Here is a 20318-nt window from a genome sequence, read left to right as displayed (position 1 = left end):
CTGTGCCCTTTCACCAACAACCCACCTCCTACTAATTCCACCTCCACTACTCCCACTGCAAAGGCTTCCTTTCTGCCCCTCTAGCCTAGCCAGGTTTCTCTGAGTAACCCTTGCACACTCATTTAAACATTTGCTGATGCCACAGGCCTCACAATTGCCCCCAGTCTTCCCACTACCCAAGCTTCAGGCTGACCTCTACCTTCTGCATACACAGTGACCGCCTATTCCAATCCACAGCGGCAGCTCCTTTCCAGGAACCATGATGTACCAATGACAGCATCTGCTTCCTCATCAACAGGTGCAAGTATGGTCACATATCCTTTCGTGTGTCTAAGTTTCGACTTCTCTGTTTTATTACAAACAAGCTATGGGTTGAACATGTAATTGCAGTCCCAAGTTTATGCGTTTCAACATGCTGAATGGGCCATCTGAATGAATCAGAGGTCACATAGCCAATGTTCTCTTTAGCATTTAGAATTCACCCATCCCTTGCCACTGAGCAAGCACCATTGCAAGGTGGCTTATTCGTCCCTTGGCACATATGAGACAGGAAACGAACCAACGATTCCCTGAATTTGAGAGGTGAAAGGGGACATGGAAATCACCTAGTCTCTCTCTTCACTTTGTAGCTGAGAAAGTGAAGGCTCAGGGTACATGGATCTCACAGGTTTATATAAGGTCAAGTAGGTAGTGACAGGCCATGTCAAAACGGGTGCTACTACCCCCTGGCTCTTTGCATAGCTCACTCAGCATTCCTGCCCATGATGGTAAAATCACACATTTATGGCCACAAGATCAGATGGCCTGATCACACTCTTGTCTCCAGAGTAAATCACAAGTGATGACCCCTTGGCACAGAAACAGGTGGTGTCTTCGAGGGTGTCATTAATCCAGACAGCCATATTGAGGGATGTCACCTGTGGCAAAGGATGGCCCTTCAATACAGGGGGGCAAAGATGAAGAGGCCAACAGTCCAGGCACTTCCAGGTTACAGTTGAGAGTAGTCAAACAAGTAAAAATCTATCTTTTGACAACTATCAAATAGAAGTAGGAGCAAAGTCTTAGGAAACACAGAAGAAGAAGGAATTCCCCCCAAATGAAGAAGATAGAAGCTCTGGCTTCTGAAGGAATGCCAGTCAGAGCATTCAAAGAAGAAAGAATAAATAATCCAGGAGAATTAAGGTCCATAGTGTACCAGGGCTGGAAGGACGGTATGACTAAATCTATGCTCTTTCCTTGAGCAGTATCATATTCTGGGTACCGAGCAGGAAGGGGAATTAAACGAAGAATCAATAAAACAATAAGCCTAACAATGTGCAGTGTTCAAGTTCATAGAATGCTTCCAACCTTTTTCACGAACAATAACTGAACATTTTATTCTTTGGGAAATGAAGTGAAATTAAAATTGTTTTGTAATTGGGTTGAGTCTATAAGGGGTATCAGGATGCTCACCAAACATATTGCATCTTCAATTTTTATGCATTTTGTAAAAATTGGATCCTTTTTATACTATTTTAACCCATGTACCTTGACTGCCAAGTTTCAGCCCAAAGAGGTTTAACAGAAATGATTTAGTGAAACATTTTTAGGAACGTGTTAATGAAAACACTGACTGCCCTTAAGTACAGAAGCACCAGTGGCTGCCACCTTCAGGTAACTGAAAAAGAAGTTGCTCTGTTCCTCATAGATTTTCATCGTCTCTGAACTGAGATGAAATGGAACTTTATGGCTATATAAAATGACCTCATGGTATAAAATGGGGAAAAGCAAACATTAAACTATTTTCTACATTTCAATAATGGTTCGGCTCCAGTGACCTTACTTTATATCTCTCTTCAAAGGGAAGTGTTATTACACTTTCCCTTTTTCCCCTTGTTTAGCTCCAGATCGCCTGGAGGAACCATAAAAATAAATGAAGTCCATTAGATAAAATTATTATTTACACAAAGGCCATATTAATTTATCTGTCAGCAGGTTTTTAAATGAAGTGAAAGTTCATTCAATCTACTTCTGTGTTAGCTAAACCAACAAGACCCTTTTCTAGGAAAGAAAGAAAAAAACCTTAAATAATGGGTCCTTCAAGACAACATAACTATATCAACAATTTCTAAAGGACTTATTCAGAGATGTTTCCTCAAGGCAGGAAACTCATATGGACTCAATAAAATAGTCAAGTTATAAACAACTCTTATGGTGTGAAAACTACTATTCTCAGCTCCCATTTGTCTTTAGTTAAGATAAGCAGGACTTGGAGTGCCACATTCCCTCTTGTCAACTACAAGATGCAATGTCTATGCCAACATAGAAAAGCACACAAAGGTAGTGGGGACAAAAGAATACACACTTCTATTGTCACTACTCTAGTCAACATCACTGCACACTCCTTGACTGCCAGATCCAGCGAGCTTATACAACTGGACATCTCTGTGGTTTTCATGCTCACTGACCTTTTCCCTTGATTATCTCCTGAAACTCTCTCTTCCTTGGTTTCCTTAACACGCAAATCTCCCTGTCTTCCTACTGCATCCAGAACTCTTACTTCTCAGCCCTCCCCTTTACTGAAGGTGTAACCCAGTCTCTCCTGAATGCACATTTCTTCTCAATCTACACACTCTCAGTAGCCTATCTCTCCAAACTCACATGATGTTACAAGCTTTCTAAGAACGAGTGATTTCCAAATCTATAACTCTCCTTGAGATCTCTTTTACATAATCCAGACCCTTAAGTCAAAATAGACATCTTCACATAAATAAGCCAAAGGTACCTCATCGACAGGTGAGCTCATCATCTGTCTCTATCAACTGTCTTTTTTGTTCCTATTTCCTCTCATGGTTAGCTCCAAGTTTACACGGACATCTGTCTCATAATCTGAGGACTCAGCTACCATTTCCCCCTCCTTCATCTTCCCAAAGCTCATCTGTCATTTTGTCACTACACTATGACAACTCTTTCCTTACCCATCTCTAGAATCATGCCCCCCTCCCACCGTGACCAACCCCCTCTATTTCTCACCTCTGCAACGTCAGCTGTTTTTTGACAGCTTTCCCTGCCTCTAGTCCCAATCCTTAAGCTTCATCTCTGAGTAGCCTTCTCAATTATTTTTCTGCTTTCCCCCTGCTTCCCAAAGGGCCCCACTATACATCAACACTCATTTCTATTACAGCCTTTATCACCCTGAACTACAGTTACCTGTGTACCTGCCTCATTCTAAAACAAGGCTGTGAAAATCTCAACCTCTGGTCAATACAGGCTGTAGCATCAACAAACAATCACCACCTGAGAAATGAGTTAATGTAGAAAATTCATGCAAACCCACATCCACCTCTCTACCTTCTTAACAAGATTCATGCTTCCATTAAAAGGCTATTCATGTTCCTTTTCTTCTATGACTCTGCTATTCATTGTCTCAGACGTTTTATTTCTCTATTAAAATTCTCTTAACATCTGGTCCAAATATAAGGATTCCCATGGTTTTGAGAAATGGCCTTTCTAAATGTCAGAATTTTTCAATTGATGGTCAAAGGGATGAAGGGATTACTATAGGCAGACCAGCTAAAAACAGGGAGTCTCCTGGGCCTGAAAACATGAAAGCACATGGAAGACATAACCCAAGGGTCTGAACCCTGAGGGGTTGGATAAGTTACTCTAGCACATCATAATTCTCTGGAACCACTTGAAAAGTCAAAGGACCAAAAAAGAATATTACAATTCATAGCAGAAATAAATTCATCAAATTCACCATTCTAGGGTGCAAATGCAGTATCTTGAAATATTATCAGATAAATTAACAGATAATAGACTGTTAATACACTTGGAAAAACCAGACTAGTTAGTGAAAAGGCCCCTGATGTAGTGTCTTCAGATTTCAGTTGGGAATGACCCTTGTGTTTGACATCTGATGACATCTATGTGGCCCAATGGACCAGATATGTCAAAGGCGATACATTTGAGTTCATTCACATCTGTCACAACCTTTGGTCTAGGGAAAAACAACAAGCAGGCTCAAGAGCACTAATTACTATTTTTGGGACAGGTTATTAAAAACAATAAGAAGAAATCCTCACTAAAATAAAAATTAACTATAGTTAATAATATTGTATTGCATATTTGAAAATCACTAAGAAAGTAAATCTTAAAAGTTCTCTTCACAAGAAAAAACTCCTGAGACATAGCATACCAAAATCAAAGATTCCACTAATCAGAGAGTAATAAAATATAAAAAACTGCAAAGAAGGTTATGTGGTTATATACAGTATTAATACATCTCTTATTTTCCTGAAATAAATCTGTAAAATGAGTATTATCATTTCTTCCTATTTTACAGATGTGGAGACAAGACTCAAGGCGGTCCCACAGACAAATGGAAGAACTAACAATTTAACAGGTAAGTCCCTGGCCCCCAAACCCAGGGTCACCTTGCTGTACTAAAGATACCATACTTCTCAACCTACACACTCTTATTGGCCTATCTCTTCAAAACCACATGATGTTACATACTTTCTAAAAACTGATGCTTTCCAAATCTATAAGTCTCTTCAAGAACTCTGTGCATAATATATCCCTGTTCATACCTCATTTCTGCAATGATTGTTTATTGACTCGGGGTTAGGAGCTTTGTTAGACACCTGGATCATCTGGAAGAAGAAATAAGCAGATGCTCTTTCTCTACCAAGTGACTTCATGTTGGGCCTGAATACGTGTTCAGGGCCTGAATTCCCTGGGGATAGAAATTTCACTAAGTAACGAGCTGCAGCATCATTCACAGATCCTGGAGCAAGAGACTTCATTGACCAAGATTTAATCCAGCCAATGATGAAAGAGGACCAGCCCCAGCACAAATATGAGATGGCCTTCTCGGTGTCTTGTGTCATCCTCTGCCCACCATCTACACACCCTCTTGGGGGGCCCATGATGTCAAATGGCAGCTATCAGCTGGTGCACTCAAACTTATATCTCAGCCCCAACCTGTCCCTGAAACTGCAGCTTCCATCCAGTTTTCACTGCTACTCGAGTGACAAAGAACTCCTTCCAACCAAACTAGACTAACAAACCACTAACCTGCCCCCACCCCAAATCTGCCTCCTGCCTGATTCTCCCCATCACAGCGACAGCCATTTTGATTTCTCTAATCTCCCCACATGACACCGTCGTAAACCTGTCATATGGATCACACACCTGTCCCCTTCGCTCACCTTCACTGCTGCAATCTCAGGTTAAGACACTTCATCTCTCTCCTGGACTCAGCAGAAGCCTCTCTAGTCGGTGTTGGGGCTTTTCACTCCTGTCCCCCAAAAGTCCAATCTCTTTGTTGCAACCAGAGTAATGTCTGTAAAGTGCCTAAAAAAGTCGAACTTACAGAAACAAAGAGTAGAACGGGGCTTGTCAGGGGCTAGGGGGTGGGAGAAATGGGGAGAAGTTGATCAAGGTGTACAAAGTTTCAATTTTGCAGGATGACTAAGTTTTGGAGATCGACTGTACAGTATGACGACTATAGTTAATAACACTGTATTGTATACTTGAAATTTGCTAAGAGAATAGATCTTAAATATTCTCACTACTCACACAAAGAAAGTAACCCTGTGAGGTGGCGGATGTGTTAGTAAGCTTGATTGTGGTGATCATTCCACAATGTATACATATATCAAAACATCACATTGTACATCTTAAATATACATGATTTTTATTTGTCAATTATACCTCAGTAAAGCTGGACAAAAAACAACTACAATAAAATATTTGTGTCTTTTTAAAAGAATGTATGTATGTAGCTGCAATAAAACTATATGAAAAGGAAAAAAAGTTAATCAGATTAGGTACTTTTTCCCTGTGTAAAGCCCTGGAATAACTCCCTTTGCAACTTCCTAAAAACTCAAACCCTTGACCCCAACCAACAGGAACTCCACTGTGGTCAGTCCCACCCACCTCTGCACCGTGCTCAGGCCACATACACATGCGCACACACACACACCCCCCTCTGGTATTCCTGCCCATGGAGCTTATCACCCTTCAAACAGCACCTGTGGCCCGTACGTCCACAGGTACTTTCTCCAGGTCTTTACAAGGTGCCTCCTTCTCATCACTCAGGTTTCCATCCAACGTCACCTCCTCAGAAAGCCCTCCCCAACCTGGCCAGCTAAAGCACTGCCTCTTACTCTCTACCAGATGCTGTTGTTTTACCTTCTTCATGTCACTTAAAACTACTTGAAATCATTCAAGTGATATGTTTGTTTATGGCCTCTTTAATCCACTAGGATATAAGCGACTGGAGGACTGAACCTTGGTTTGGTTTGTGCAATATTCCCAGGGCCTAGAAGAAAGTATGACATATAAATACTATTGACTGACTGACTAGGTACTAGAATGGGTAGAAACCAAGATAGTCTTTGTCCAAGTGATGGAAAAAATCACTGTGAAGACCTAAATACCTTCTGCCAGTGCCGCTCACTAGTGCTTACAGGGAGTTTCAGGAGAGTTTCTATGGAAAACTACAAGTTCACTCACAAGGAATCACTCTATTAGGTGAGATTTCAGAAGAACAAGTCAATAAAGACCTTGAATTAGCTGCCACAAAATCACTGAATGATTAGCACGTAATTCGATGCTGTGAAATGCAGACATGCTGTGAACATATGGTATTCTACTTTTCAGGTCATTAGCCTGAAATGTAGAAAGGTCATGGAGGACATCACAGTAAAGGTCTTCATGGTTGAAAAGAAATCCTCAGGTGTTTTACATTCTGTATTTCATCACAATATTAAAAGTTATGCAATGCTGGATATGTTAACGAAAATTCAAAAGTAGCAATTCCTAAATATAAGTCCGGAAAAAGAAATAACAGATTGCAACAATTTGGCAAGTTGTTCCTCAACAGTGAAGGAAGTTAAACACAGCTGTGGGATGTCTGATTGCTTGCTTTCATTGTGCAAAAGTAAAGAACTATCTACGGTGTTCCTCAGCCTATAAGCTCCCAGTGATCTGCCCCGCCCATCAACACTGGTTTAGGAGAGGCAGCAGCCGAGAGACACAAGGGACCCAGACTCTGGACCCAGACCGCCCGGGTCCCAATCAGCTCCAACACTAACCGTATGCTCAGGTTCCATCATCTGCAATACAAAGATAAAACCCACAGCTTAAAATTATATGAGTTAATTTGAAAGACCATAGAGTACTCCCAGGCAATTAGGAAGCACTAAAAAAGTTCTAATAAATATAAACGAGTAAGAACTATTAAAAAAAAAAAAAAAAGGAAAATGCTTTTTAAACCTTGTAGGAAAAAAGCTTCAACAACCATATTAGCGTCTTCGCAGAAGAGATGACAAAAGTGTTCACTGTTTAACAAGAGCTGTGATGGTGGGCTGCCTCGGCTTCTGGAAAATTCCATGCCTGCCCAGGAAACAGGTAAAAGAACATTCATAACAACCTTTTTCATAATAGCAAAAAAGTAGAAATAATACAGGTGTCCACTGAGAGAATGGAAATTTTTGTGGTATATTATATCACAGTGAAAATGAAAGGACACCAGCCTCATACAACATAAATAAATATCAGAAACATGATGTTGAGAGAAAAAAGTCAAGAATAATAAATAATATAGTAAATCCATATTTATTGCAAGTAAAAAAGAAGCGAAAGTAAACAATATTTTGAAGTTGTCAAAACTATATAAAAAAGCAAGAAAATGTCAACAGACACTTCACAGCAGTGCTGATGTGAAAATGAATGAATGTGGAACAAGGGAGGTAGTTCTCTGCTTCAGTGATTTCCCATGATCAGGCACCGCAATCGAATCAGACTGCTCACTGATCCTCCTCACTTCTGCCCTTCCACCTAGAACACGTTCCCCCATGTCTATATCAGAACCTTGTCCCTCCTCCGAGGACCAGCTCAAACCCCAGCTTGTCCCCTCATGTAACCACTTCCCCAGTGGGAAGCAAGGTCACCTCCATTGAGCCCCCTTACAATGCATGTCCCTGTGGCCCTCAGCTCACTCTGCCCTATAGTCTGGCTGCTTCTGCCTTGTGACGCAACATCCCTGCAGGGCCATACAGGAGAGCCTGTGCCCCACTGGTTACTGCAGCCCCTCAAAGCCCACCACAGTTCCTTGCATGTAGAAAGGACTTAATATTTGTTGAATGAATGGATCAACCAACCAATAGCAAACAGTAGACAGAAGTGGCAGGCTAAAATAGGAGGAGGTTGGGGAACAGGTGAATTTTGGAAGCATGGGAATCATGTAAAAGGACTGGAAATAAAATGATCAAAATTCAGCAGAGAAATGGAACAGAGTCTCAAGGTAGAATTGACCAAGAATGGGGGTGGCAAACGCATTTACTGTTTGAAGTGAAAAGACCAAAGTTATAAGTAATGAGACCAAATAAATTATGTCACATCCATACTATTAAATATTATACAGCTTGTAAAACCAATGTAGTAAAACTCTATACACTGACATAAAAATCCAATAATGATGTTGAGTCAAAAAAAATAATGTGTACACATTTATTTATCCACAGAAACAAAGAAGAGAGAAAGAGTAAGGTCCAATCTTTGACTGAAAGAAACTAAATGATTTCTACGTTTATATGTTTGTAGGTGAAGGAAAATTGTGGTTACTCCTAGCAGCAGGGGTATTTTATACACTATTGTTCAACAACATTCATTTATTTTGTAATTTCAAGTGAGTCAAAATATTTAGGTTTAAAATATGAGTGAAGTGAGATTAACATACATATTTAAACTCCTTTCCAGTTTGACTTGCTGAGTATAAGGAAGGAGGGCACAATGCAGAGAAAATTGCTGCAGGGCAGGACAGAAAGCAGCACAGGTTTAAAGAAGGGATGGATAGAAAGAACAAGCGTTGAGAGAGCAGAGGCCACCTTCCCATAAGTATTCTCCAGGCAGAAAAGGAAATTCCTGGTTCTCATTTAAAGTCGGGTCAAGCCCCATTATGATGAGAACACACGCCATGCAGGTGTAAACTGTGAGTCAGTGATAGACATTTCTAAAACCAGGACCTCCCCCGTCCTTTACTCACTAGATTCATTTTACCTGGGGAAAAAACGATCTTCACTCTTACCTAAGGAAATGAAATTAGTTTTATCAGCCTTGACAGCTAAACTCGATTACCGAAAGTTCTCTGCTGATACTGAGGAGAAAGGCTCAGGCACACAGGCAGGGACAAATATCTTCCAACCTGACACGGCCAGACTGCGTTTTTCTCCTCAAAGTCACCACTTTAGCTTGGTAAATAGCACATACCTGTGAAATCATTATAGGAAAGTTCCCACACATGTTTGTTTGATCAACGAGCAATAGATCGTGTTTCTGGTTGGGTGTGTAGATGAAAGTGATAACTTTCTCTAACATCATATGTAAGAGGCAAAAGGTTATGCTTAATTTTGCTATTCTGGAAAATTCCTGCCGTTCTCCCTGGTTATAACCACAGCTCCACAAAAAGCAGCTCATTAACCACGGAGATGAGATTGGAGGTAATAGGGCTGGGCTTTCACTTACAAACAGCTCCTTCTGGAAAGTCAGATGTTTCCAGAGCACAGAACTCACCTTTTGAGGACACCTCCTTACAGAGGAGCACAGATAGATCTATCGAGTTGAGTAACTAACCTCACAGATCACAATAATTTGGCAAGTTGTGGGAGAAGGCTACCTATTTAAGAAATCTGACAAAAAGCATTCCTTTAATGTCTGCCATTTTTGAAACACAAACATGAGGCAGTTGGAGGTGGCTATGGCTATTTAGCCAAACACCCGTTTTTGATTTGACACACCAGCACAAGCACACACAAAATGATTTTAAGGGGCTTAAAAGTATTCATACACTTTGTCTTGTGATTTCATCTCTAGGACATTCTCCGAAGGAATTTACCAGATATGTCAACAAAGATTTACATTGAAATATATTCCTCCTAGTCTGATTATTAGGTGTTACAACCATAATTTGGAAGCTTCTATTTAGGGAGAAATGGTTCTACAGAAATTAAGTACATCAGCAAGACAGAATACTATTTTTAAGAGAAATTTTAAGGATATGAGAAATACTCAAGATATAATATGAAGTATACCAGTAGGAAAGTAAACTGTGCCTAGCATATAACAAATGCACACAGGCACACAGGGGCACACCTACAAATGTGTGCTCATGTGCAAGCACACACACAAACATTCTCATACTGCAAGATAAACATACAAACACTGGGATCCCGGGCTCTGAGTCTGAGTGTAAGCTGGATGCAAATCTCAGCTCAGCCTCCTGCTGGTTTCGTGTTCTCGATTTTCATCTTCAAGTGAGGATAACCTTTGTGCCTTTCTCATAAGCCTTGTGAAGATTTAATGTTCTATTCACTGTGAAACTCTTAGAACAATGCCAGGCCCAAACGTGCCCAACAACTGTTAGACATGACAATGTGGATCTTCGTTGTTACAATTAACATCTGGAGGAAAAGATACCCAATCGTTAGAATGTTCTGACATATGTGGTTCTGCATCATTTTAAAATAATTTGGGGAGTTGTTTTTGCAAATCTACTGCAAATGGGCATGTGCAATTATTACTATCAGAAAAAAATTGTATGTATATTTTTGCTAAGAAATTGCTACAGAGAAGAATCAAGAGGAACTGGGGATGTAAGCCCCGTCTCTGGCTCATTTCCATCACCAGAGGACAGAAGTGGCTGTAGCTAATAAGTCCAGTCTCGGCACTTTTGTTACACGTGGTCATGCTTGAAGACACCAGGAAGAACGGTGAAGATGGTGTCAAAGACGACATTTAATCGTCTTTAAAAGAAGCAGAATCCCTTTATCTCCTCAGAGCTAGACCCCCATCTAAAAGGCATCTCCCCAACTCAAGAGTGCATGGTGCTCAGGAGCACCAGCAGCATCTGAATGGTCCTGTTCTGGGAGGAGGGCTCATCAGTGCTACAATCTCAGAAAAATCAAAGAGAACCAGATGAACTTCTCTAGAGGAAATTCCACATGACCAAAGATTTTACTCACAGTAGGAAACTAGAATTTCAGTTAGATTTTTTACCTAAGCAGCACATTGACCGAGGACCTGCTGACTGAAGCAAGCACAGAAAAACACAAATCAAGAAAACAACATGATGTTCTGAGGCCTAGAAAAAAATATGACCATGGTGTGGCATCAAGTGCCAGATCAAATGAAGGACATTACAGTGGTCATCCATAACGTCCTAAGTGGAAGCCAGAGCTACAGTGTTCACAAGCACCATCGCTGGAGTTTATTTATCTTGTGAGTTTCCTCCACACACCATACTGAAGATAAAATACAATGAGATCATAACCTTTCAAAAGCTTAGTTTATTGTCCAATATTTTTCTCCAGTGGCTAATGGTGATCCTCACAGATTAGAACGATAGAGGTTATAGGAAGAGGCAAGCATGCAGACACATTGAGAAAACAATTTCCTAACAGACGAGAGCCACAGTGGAGTAGAGAAGTCTGGCATGGCTTAGGATACTGAGGAAGTGAAACTGGAGTGTGCCGGGGACCAACCCCTCCACCCCCAGGTGAGAAGTCTCTGCCATTTACCAAACTTACCAACAGAAATGTTAGCATTTTCTGCATGAAATGACATGAAAAACTTTAAAGAAAACTATGAGAGCTTGAGAATTACAGACCAGATTTAATCCAGACAAGAAACTACGATTGAGGAGGCAGCCTTCTAGCCCCAGGTTATTGTCAATCTAGAAAGTGGCAGGGCCAGGACTTGAATTTACATGGATTTGACTCAAAAACTGCTGTGCAAAATTCCATGTCACCAATGGTATAATGATTACTGTAGGTAGGCTGACAATTTTGTAACTATACTGTACCAACACCACTGGAGACAGCCCGCATCTTTAAACTTTGTAAAGTGTATGCTACATTTCAAATGTATGATGGTACTAAAATAGTTGTTTCCCTGAAAAAATTAATTCCAATAACCAAGCAATTCCACCCCTAGGTATATACCTAAGAAAACTAAAAATACATGTCCACACAAAAACTTGTAGATGAATGGTGATAGCAGTACTATTCATAACAGTCCAGAAAAGTGGACATAATCCAAATGTCCATCAACTAATGAACAGTGAATGGATAAAGAAACGTGGTATATTCTACAAATGGAATATGATTCAGCTAGAAAAAGGAATAAAGTACTGGTACATGTTACAGCGTGCATGAACCTTGAAAACATTACGCTGAATAAAGGAAGCCAGCCACAAAAAGTCACATGCTGTATGATTCCATTTATATGAAACGTCTAGAACAACAAATCCATAGAGACTGAAATATAGATTAGTGGTTTCCAGGGGGAGGGGGAGATAGGGAGTTTTTGCTAATGGGTGGAGGTTTTCTTTTTGGGGTGATGAAAATATTCTAAAATTAGATGGTGGAAGATGCACAAGTCTATGAACATCTAAAAAGTACTGTGAACTTTAAAAGGGTAAATTGTATGGCAAGTGAATTACATATCTAGTAAAAAAAAAAAAAAAAAGAAATGCCAAATTCCGACTCCGGCTATCAGGTTCTTGAGATGAGCATTCTGGCAGCCGAAGCTAGGGGTAGAGGAAGAAGGTTGGACTGTGGCTGATTCCCAGGAGGCACCTCGAGGATCTTTTCAGTTTAGGGGAAGAGAGGCTTCAGCAGCGGTGTTTAGGGGCAGCAGCGACTGTGGGGAGCCCATAAGGAAGGAGAGAGCTCTTCATATATTGAGCATTTCATAGGCAGGGTTCCCTTTAGCCTGACATAGATGGGAGGCAGGGCTGGCTTAACCAATTGCATATATAAAAAGCAAAAGAGCCATACAAAAACTAATTTGAAATTGTCATTCTTATTTAATGGTTTGAGCCCAAAGCACATTTTTAGGCTGAAATGGACTAATTATCCAGATAACTTCTTCCCACATACATATTCATGAAGCAATGACTCTACAATAATTTTAAATATTTTTCACTATTTATCATTATAAATTACTTTATAATTTATATTATTCATCATTATAAATTGCTTCATAATTTATATTACTAGTATTCTATTACCTACTGAATAATTGTGTTGGTGGAGATCTGGCTCCAAGACCAAGAACTGACTGTTGTCTCCAACAAGCAGGCCACCCGTGCCCTTTGACAATCCCTAGACTACGCACATACTGCTTGATTCAAACATTTTTAATAGAAATTTCCACTCTTTTCCCAGTCTTTTTCCAGTGTTAAAGCAATTAAGGCAGATAGCTAAAGGAGAATGTTTCCAGCATTGCTCATTCTCCAAAGAGAAGAACAAACGGAAGAACCAGTGGGCACGAAGCAGATGGGCAGCATCCATAAAAGACGAGTCCAAGGACTTGGACACACTACTTAAACTATGTATAAATGACAAATGTTCTGACGTTTTGTTGCTCAGAGCACTAAGTTCTTAGAAGACCAAGGATCCAGTGCCATATGTCAGCCAGAGAGAATGTTTCCCATCGCATCCACCCCCGATTATTAAACACGCTCCTCTGAAATCACAGAACTATCCCAGGGACCACAGGTTCCACCTCCTAATGTGAAGCCTCCATCATGTGACACCTGTGTAATGACTCGCAATCAGCAGTCCCTCATGGTCACTTCTCAACTCTTAAATATCAGTATCACCCCTCCCTCCACAGTTCACACAGCATGAGGTCATAGTGTGCTGTGAACTGTCAAATTAGCATTTCAGATCACGAAATAGTTATGTCTTCCCCAAACTGCAATCCTATAAATCTTTAGCAAGCATATCTCTACAAAATAATTCCTTGACCACCAAGTAAGATACTCATCCTATGAGGATTTTCTAGGCAAGATTCTCATCCCATAGGAGTTTCCCTATGGAATTTCAAGGATGAGAATTGGCCCAGGGTTGCTAGCTAAGTACAACTTAATCATAACGAACAGCCACCTCCTCTCCTGATTGCCGCCATTCCCTCTGTACCAGTGTCACCGCACTGTCTTCAGCATGCTCTGATAAATCAAATGCAAGCCTGCCCCAGTCTAAGGGGATCCCACAAATGAATCACCACACAGTCATCTGCACTGGTCTTCAGCACAGAGAATCGAGTCCTTATTTGCTATAACCACATGCTTGAAATGATTAACTCTACCCACATGGGACTCAGATATCTAAACTCTAGTCTCTTGGTGAATAACATCAACCCATAAAGGAGGATCCACAAAACACCCACATATTCTTACAATTAATAAATAAAGTGAGTTTGCTCATGGCCAAGGACTAGTTAATCCCACTGCAAACATACAACCACAGAGCTAAAAAGGACTTTGACAGCTTATCTCAGCTATCAAGACTTCTCTGGGTTCTTTCGAAGTGGCATGTTTCAACCTCACCCTCAATTTCAGAAGAGATGGTACAACTTTATCTCCAATTCTACCATGTAACTGGGATTATTCCACAGGTCCTCTAGGCAGTTTCTGGAATTGGACAGATGTAGGTTTGAATTCTGCCCTCCCTTCTAGATTAGTGACTTTGGAAGAGTTCACTAACATTTACCAACCCTCTTTCCTCATCTAAAATACTAGTACCACCTACCTGTCAAGGTTTTTGTGAGGACCACATCAGCTCATGATATTAATGCTCCCAACACATCATCAGGCGTGTATTAAGTGGCCACTAAATAGTACCTGTTGACTCCCCTCTCTCTCTGCCCTGGCCAGTGTCCAGTTTGAATCATTCGTGGCTCTGTTCTCTTTTTTGTCCATCTATCTTCATCATGGCTTAAACGCCTCTGCCCTACCCTCTGCACTTGATCCTGTGGACAGTCGCTGAGCGCGGCCAGCAAGATGCAAGACAATCTCACTCCAAACTCCTGCCTCATCCTAACCGAAAGTCTCGCCTCATCTTCTACCAGGCACCATGCATGACTCAGCATTCTTGAGACACCAGTATGTTCATGCCTACCCACCCTTTTGCCCTTTATGCTCAGAACACCTTCTCCAAACTGCAATTTTCCATCTGTTCCCTCTCTCCTGTGAAGGCCCACCTGAAATGCATCTGCAAAAGCTTTGTTATTTACCCATTCTCATCCTCCATGAGAACTAATCCTTCCTTCAACCTTGTATCAAAACCCATTGTACATACCCTTTATCATTCCACTTACAAAGTGATATAATTATTTATGGACTAAATTTCCCCTATACAACACAGGCCCATACGCAGGAGCTCCATTTTATCACGAGAGAGCTTAGATCTTACACAGTATGGAGACACAGCCAATGTTTGCGAGACAAATAAGGAAGCACAAGAGGGGTTAAGAAGCCCAGCTCCTCCACCAGGCTTCCAGAGTTTAATTCCCTACATGGCCCCTTGCTGACCTGGTGATTTTGGGCAAGTTATTTAACCTCTCTAAAGCTCAACTGCCTCATCATAAAATGAGGATATTAATTGTACTTTCTCTACGAGTTGCTGTGAAGATTATCATACTGAATTGTTTACATGCATCATCTCACACTGACTAGCATGCAATAATTAACACGTACCTGCTGTCACACTGTAATGAAAATTGGAACCCCTAATTTTAAGCCATCTCATATTCTGTTGAAAAATGGGTCAATCCTCTTTGCTGAGTATTCCTTGTCAGTGCTCAGAGGTGTAAGCCTTAGAAACAAACAACTTAATAAAATAGAAGAAGAGAATGAAAGAAAAGAGATACAGAAACTATACATTCACGGCTCTCCTCCTCTGCTACTGGAGCTGGTCAGGAACAAAGTAAAGGTATGATTAGAAAACTGCGTGGTATTTACACCCAAGTTCTAATCCAGGCTCAGTGTCCTACTGTGAATCATTTTCAGAAGACACACATATGATTCCTACATTAATTTCCCCATCTATGAAACCCAGGGCTGTCATATTTCCCTGAACCACAGTGATGCACGCTTTCATTAGCTGCCTGTCATGAGGTTAAACTAAGCAGAATACATTAGTGATTTTTTTCTAATCAAAGTCATAAAGTCAAGTGGTTTCAGCTAGCACTCCCCACTACATACATATGTGAAAGAGAAAAACAGGTCTCAAATTGCAGCCTGGGTGCCCATAACTTTCTAATACCAGCAATAAATCTTTAAGAGAAGGCTAAAACATTTATAAGACTTGGTAACAGCTCAAAGTCTCTAATGCTATATCACTAGATTCCTTATTTAACCAAATTATTTTGAAATGTATATTTGCAGTGGTGAGTGATTAGAAGCCTCCTCTTATAAAGGATCATTCCAGTGTCCCATTGGCACATAATTTAAAGGCATCTTCACCTCATTAGGAGCAGAAATCAGAAATCATGACTAACCTCTGACAGCCAGTTCTGGAGATCACAGGAAGAAAACAGCCACAAATGAAGGAACCAACACTAAGTCTGTCCAGGTGGACCGTCTCAGCTGACCTCCGAAGGTGAACTCACGTAAGAAGGATTCTGGCATTACGACCATCATGCACAAGCGATGAGCTGTTTCACTGTCTCCCTCCTTTCGTACAGGCACTAGATTCCAGAACGGATTATTAAGCCACCCAAAGGAAGGGTGAAGATAAGGTAACCAGCTCTCCGAGCATGTTCTCTCACTCAGTTTAATAAGGAGCCATGTGGTTTGGAAGCAACTTCTAGAGTTACAGAATGTTAATCAAGATATTCATTATTTTATCCCCCCATGAAACAACAGGCCCAAGCAGCCAGCTCCAGGAATGTCCTGAGACTGTGTTTGCACAAGTCAGGAAACAAAACAGGGTGTTTAAAACGCCCTGCTTGTTACAGCATTTCTGTCCCTTCTGAGAATCTGAATAATACTTAGCAATGGCTTCACAGAAAAACAGATTCCTCAGAGATCCAAATCCACAGGAATCCCACAACGGGGACTATCCTGCATGCTCCCATAAAAATCTTCCCTATCAGGGGCTGGCCCTGTGGCCGAGTGGTTAAGTTCGCGCGCTCCGCTGCAGGCGGCCCAGTGTTTCGTTGGTTCGAATCCTGGGCGCGGACATGGCACTGCTCATCAGACCACGCTGAGGCAGCGTCCCACATGCCACAACTAGAAGGACCCACAACGAAGAATATACAAAACAACTATGTACGGGGGGCTTTGGGGAGAAAAAGGAAAAAATAAAAAAATCTTAAAAAAAAAAAAAAAAAATCTTCCCTATCATCCGGTAGCCATGAATTCTAATTCAGGGCTCATCAAACTGTCCATTCATAGAGCAGTACCTTTTTAATTTTAAGCAATATTGAAAGTCAAGTTTTCAGAAGGCCCAAGACAGTGTTCCTCCCGAGCCTGGGTCACTTTCCTTCACCCTCATTGAACTGAATGATTTCTAACAAAAGCCAATGGGATTCTGGTGGAGAGACACAGCGAGAAGAATACTTTACTCAGAGCCGGGCAGACTTGAGTCAAATACGGAAATAAAACCATGGCCAGGTTACTTCAGCTCTGTGAGGTGCCATTTCTCTAGTTAAAATGAGGATGCCCATGCCCACCTTGCCTGGGGATGGAAGGAGTAAATGAGCTAAAACCTGCACAAGGTCACCAGGGTGCCTACTGCCCAGTGGATGGTCAATAATCATGAATGAGTTTGGACGGCCTTTTAAGAGAGGGACTTCAAATATGCCAGACTCTCTTCCATATCGCCTATTACTCCGTATTGCTGAATTGACAACATGGAAGATGTGTGTGGGTCAACAATGTAAGAGAGGGCACCAACTCAGCTGCTGTAGCTGGCACAGCTGGAATCTTCTACACTCTCCTGAGAGGCCAGCCAGAGAAAGTGACCCATGGACCAACAGAAATAGCCAAAAATGGTGAATATTCAGGACCTCTCATTTCTTACCAGGGATAAAAGGACTTCGGGTGTCTAATTCTCCATGGTGACGTTAATACATGCCTCCTGCCTTACCTGTCAGAGAAATGGACATGGGAGATAGAACTTGCTAGAAATTCAATAAACAAAACACAGTTAAAATGACACCTCCATATTAGCTGTGTCTCAAAGGACTTCACATGCCCTACAGCAGGATTTGTCCAAAAAGAAACATTTTCCTAATGGCAATTGCTTACTCATCATTCAGTTTAGCAAAGTCATGGCAATATATTGATAATACCACAAAACATGAGAACATAACACAGGCGTTTAAAAGGTTGGCCAGTGGGAGTAATCTCATAATGACTTTACCCAAGACTTATTAAAAATAAATACAATAATTACAGCCTAGAAAAGTAGGAAGCTAGAAATATTTTCTCAAACATGAAATAAGCTGCCATCATGCCAGTATTCAAACCCAGTGAGATCTGAATGTATTTCTGCTTTGGAGGAAAAAAAGAAGAAACACTGGTTTTTCTTTTCAATGAATTATGGATATGAAGAAAACATAATTTTGATTTATACAAATGCATCAAGTATCAGATATAAATATTAAATTCTTACTGGATATGTAAAGCATGTATAGCACTAAACTACATTTTTTAAATAATTTAAAGAAATTTTGCACAGTATTAAGGAGCTTAAAACCAAATTTAGGGAGAAGAAACATACATATAAATTGACTTTTAAGAACTGATAAAAATACCAAGTGGAAAAGTATAAGATATCTATGGGATTAACACTTAAATTGGAAATGTTTGCATCGAGACAATATACAGAAAAGATATAAAATTAGCCTAGTGCAAGTAGATGTCTTGTAGTACACAGATTTCAAAGAGATCTTTAGGTAAATGCAAGATGGTTATTGTCATGGAATTTGGAAAATGGAAAGGAAGAGATTCTAGAATGAGGATTATACATTCTATCAAATTCCTCATAGAATATACACTTTATAACAGAGTTTCTCAATCTCAGCATTTGGATGGAATAATTCATTGTTGTGGGGCTATCTGACACTGGAGTGTGTTATCAATATTGCTTGCTTCTACCTACAAGATGCCAGTAGCTCAAGACAACAGTCTTGACAATCAAAATGGTTCTAGATATTGACAAACGTCTCCCAAGGGACTGGGGGCAAATCATACTCCCTCACATTGACAATCACCGCTATATACAAAGTTAAAGTCTCAAATAAAATTTTGAGTTATGACATAACAAAAGGACTGCATATAAAAATGAATGTTTTGATCTCCTTTTCCATACTTCAATTTTCTTGTCTACTTACTATGCCCATATGATCCTGTAGACAGAAAGCGCTATGCATACTAATCAAAAGCATATCCTGAACCAGTACAACACACAATTTCAGCACAATGAAATGTGGGTTTCACAAACGAGTTATATAATGAAAACCAGATAAATGTGCTTCAGTTACCACAGTAACAAGGACAGCACAATTTGGTAAATGAAATGAATACTGTCAAAATTTGTAAGCAAAGCCTTACCTAATCTATTTCAAAAACCTGAACAGGAACCCCGAATGTCCCAAGGAAGTGTACTTGGATCCCTCAGTTGCTGCTTCTGTTTTGCTTTGCTGAGGTAAAGGCATTACAAGCCAAGTGTGCACCTATGGAAGAGACATATGACCTTCACAGGAGTCAGCCATGAAGAACAGAGGGAAAGAAACCTTCCTCAGTCCCTACCTATCCCCCACTTCTCTCCTCCCCTTGCTGCTAAGTGGCTTCCTTTTCTTTAGTTCAAGAGTTAAGTGAGCCATTTCTTATCAATTAGGACAGCAGTCTGCCAGAGGCCTTTAAGCGACAGATGGGAAGTAACCAGCACAAAACTCAATTGTGGAAAAGACTAGTCTCTTGTCCTGCCCCTCTACCATCACCACCACCACTTCCACCATGATCACCACCACCACCACCTCCAATTCTACCACCATCATCATCACCACCTCCACCACTACCATCATCATCACCACCACCACCATCATCATCACTATCATCACTACCACCACCACCACCACCACCACCACCACCATCATCACCATCATCATCAGCTTGAAGTCTCACTGTTATAGCAAGGAATCCCACAACCCTGCACTGGGCTCCAGCACAATCTAACCCCTCCTTGAACATAAGCCTATGAAACTTTCCCAGCACACCTTTCTTACCTACACTAGAGTTGTCTACTTCTGAAACTTCTACATTTCCAAAACTTGCTCAAGTCATCTCTTGGCCTGCAACATCAACCCTACACAAATGTTTACATACCAACTTATTAAGTTGAGCTGTAAACAAAACGGACATGCAGAAAATAATGAAACTGCTCACAAATTGCAGAAACTGCTTTGTGTTGCAAAGCAAGTTTTCCAATGGATGAGCATCCATTTCTTTAACTCATACAGTGCTTAAGAGGAGCCAA

The 20318-nt window shown here is 40.7% G+C and overlaps 1 protein-coding gene across 5 annotated transcripts in view; it reads right to left on the bottom strand.

Annotated features, from left to right (window-relative positions):
- SEMA5A (semaphorin 5A) overlaps positions 1-20318 on the bottom strand; it is a 459076-nt gene that overhangs the window by 300011 nt on the left and 138747 nt on the right. Inside the window, exon 1 of one of the 5 annotated variants that reach the window (XM_046672379.1) lies at positions 17859-17877. The exons of 3 other annotated variants lie outside the window; for them this stretch is intronic. The gene's annotated coding sequence lies outside the window, so the exon portion shown is untranslated. Of the gene's footprint in view, positions 1-16332; positions 16535-17858; positions 17878-20318 lie in introns of those variants that run through there. One more of the 5 variants, XM_046672378.1, reaches the window with a different exon arrangement.

This window comes from Equus quagga, chromosome 9 (assembly GCF_021613505.1).
Source record: "Equus quagga isolate Etosha38 chromosome 9, UCLA_HA_Equagga_1.0, whole genome shotgun sequence".
NCBI classification, from domain to species: domain Eukaryota; kingdom Metazoa; phylum Chordata; class Mammalia; order Perissodactyla; family Equidae; genus Equus; species Equus quagga.
The sequence above is the reverse complement of the archived record's forward strand: the minus strand, read 5'-3'. Positions and strand labels throughout refer to the sequence as shown.